This window comes from Terrapene carolina, unplaced genomic scaffold, assembly GCF_002925995.2.
Source record: "Terrapene carolina triunguis isolate 2854851 unplaced genomic scaffold, T_m_triunguis-2.0 Scaffold33723, whole genome shotgun sequence".
NCBI classification, from domain to species: Eukaryota; Metazoa; Chordata; order Testudines; family Emydidae; genus Terrapene; species Terrapene triunguis.
The window spans coordinates 5,921,906-5,924,693 of NW_020698074.1; positions in this window are offsets into that span (position 1 = coordinate 5,921,906).

Here is a 2,788-nt window from a genome sequence, read left to right on the forward strand (position 1 = left end):
CTTTTTTGTAAGCATCACAGCAAATGAGAGGTTTAAGGAGGGATTTGGAGGAGGACAATGTGCCTTCTATTTAGGTGCTGAGCATTCTCAACCCAGCTCCTAGCAAGAGGTGCTGGTCACTTTGCAAGATTGGGCCCTTAGTCAACAGTGTGTGAAGAAGGTGAGCAGGATTTGCCCCTGTATTAGCAGGCAGATAGAATAATAATAGCTTCTGAACTTTAGTAATTTGCATTATATTTCACTTTTAAAAAAAAATTGTGAACTTCATAAGTATCACATTTTACAAACAAATTGCAGTTTTTCTTTAAATTAATCAATTTATACAGAACCTGGGCAGCCTTGAAATTTCCTCCAAGTTAATTTTCCTAATTCTAGTGGTGTAGTAATGAAGGCCCAGGTCCACAAAGTTATGTAGGCACTTATGCCGGATCCACAAAGGTGTTGCAACACTGAGCATTGCAGCAGATAACTAGAAATCATAGGAACAACATTGCAATCCACAAAGCCTGAATTAGGCACGTAGGCTCCTATACAATGAATGGGAAGACATAGGCGCCTTAGAATACAATTCGCAAAAGCCAGCACACTAAGGCTAGGTCTACACTGGGGGGGGGGAGGGGATCGATTTAAGATACGCAAATTCAGCTACTCGAATAGCGTAGCTGAATTTGACGTATCCGAGCCGACTTACCCCGCTGTGAGGACGGCGGCAAATCGACCGCCGCGGCTCCCCCGTCGACAGCGCTTACTTCTACCTGAGCTGGTGGAGTACGCGCGTCGATTTGGGGATCGATTGTCGCGTCCCGACGAGACGCGATAATTTGATCTCCGAGAGATCGATTTCTCTGAAGACAAGCCCTAAGTGGAGAGCTGCCTAAACTAGCCAAAGGGAGATGCTAGCAAATGGGGTGTGTCCTAAACCTCACACAGGTTCCTCTCGCAGACTAGGTGACTAAGGCTAGGTCTACACTACGGGGGGGGGGGGGGTCGACCTAAGATACGCAACTTCAGCTACCTGAATAGCGTAGCTGAAGTTGCGTATTTTAGGTCGACTTACCTGGCTGTGAGGACGGCGGCGAGTCGACCGCTGCCACGCCGCCGTCAACTCCGCTTCCGCCTCTTGCCACGGTGGATTTCCGGAGTCGACGGCAGAGCCATCGGGGATCGATTTTATCGCGTCCTCACTAGACGCGATAAGTCGATCCCCAATAGATTGATTGCTACCTGCCGATCCGGCGGGTAGTGAAGACGTGCCCACAGTCTGGGCAGCAAGGAGGTGTCTATCTCGGCTTAGCGATCCACAACTGGGAACCTGCCATATGGAGTCAGATGGCTTAGGTGCCAAAGGTGTTTCTTGTGGGAATGAGTTAGGCACCTGCCTCCCTCCACACAAAATTGCCACTGGAGGAGGAGTTGGTGATGCCAGCACTCACCTGGGATGTGGAAGACCAAGGTCTAAATCTCCCCTCAGCTACAGTGGGAGAAAGGATTTGAACAAGGGTCTCCTAGTCCCAGCTCTCAGGAGAGTGCACTTCATACTAGCCTGTGGGATATTCTGAGATGGGGCTCCTTGAATCTCTCAGGTTGCAGCTGTTCCTTTTTGTATTAAATATTGAGAGTTATTGGAGCAGGGGGACTGGAACCTAGGTCTCCCACCTCACAAGAAATGACTGAAGTGCCTAACTTCAGGAGAGGGGTTCCCCGCTATGGTTCCCAAGTAGAGAGATGGGCCTCCCTGCAGCGTACACTCAAATACCTATCTCCTGGAGTGGGGTGGGGTTTAGGACACTGCATCACCCATTGACTATTTTATGTGAATAGGTGGTGGGTACAATAGGCCAGGGGAGGCTAGGTCTGCCCTGGCGCAGCTGCCGCCGCCCCGCCACCAGATGCCTGGGCCGTGGTGGCCCCGCCTCGTTTCACCTTTTCCTGTCCCTGCTCCACCTCTCCCCTAAGGCCCCCACAGTCCAGCACTGCCTGGCTGAGTCCCTCCTCTCCTCCACTCCACCCTGCTCTCTGGAGGGCCCCGCTGCTCAATGTGTTCCTCCTCTCCTCCACCCCCCCCACCCGCTACATCCCTCCTCTCCTTCACCCAGGGCCGGCTTTAGGCCGATTCAGCCGATTCGGCTGAATTGGGCCCCGCGCTAAGAGGGCCCCACGCCGCAGCTCTCCACCCCGCCCCCAGCTCACTTCCCCCTCCTCCCCTCCCCTGAACGCTCCGCCCCCTGCTCCTCCCCCTCCCCTGCTTCCCACGAATCAGAGGTTCGCGGGAAGTCTGAAAAGAAGCAGGGGTGGGCAGGCAGCACCAGGCAAGCTGGGGTGGCGGGGGGGCGCGAGAAGGGCTCCGGGGAGGCGCGGCCCAGTCCGGCCCCGGTTCCGGCTGAGCGCGCCAGCCCCAGCGGCTCCGGCCCGGCTTGGCTCCAGCCCGGCCCCCGTGGCGCGGCTCCGGCCCCCCGGCCCGGCCCCCGTGGCTCGGCTTGGCTCTGGCCGCCGAGCGGCTCTGGGCCAGACACAAGCCCAGCGACCCCGGCCGGAGCGCAGCTCGATTCCTGGGGGCGGGGCTTGCGGCAAGCCCCGCCCCCAGGAATTGGGCCCCGCTCTTGCTAAAGCCGGCCCTGCCTTCATCCCCTCTCCCACGAGGCCCCCACTGCCCTGTGTCCCTCCTTTCCTGTGCGGGCCTCCTGGGGGAAGGGAGTGTGTGGAGAAGAGGAGGGATGCAGTGAGCAGAGGGGGAGGGAGGTGGAGGAGAGGAGGGACGTGGAGAATGCACGTGATGGGGGCCTCGCAG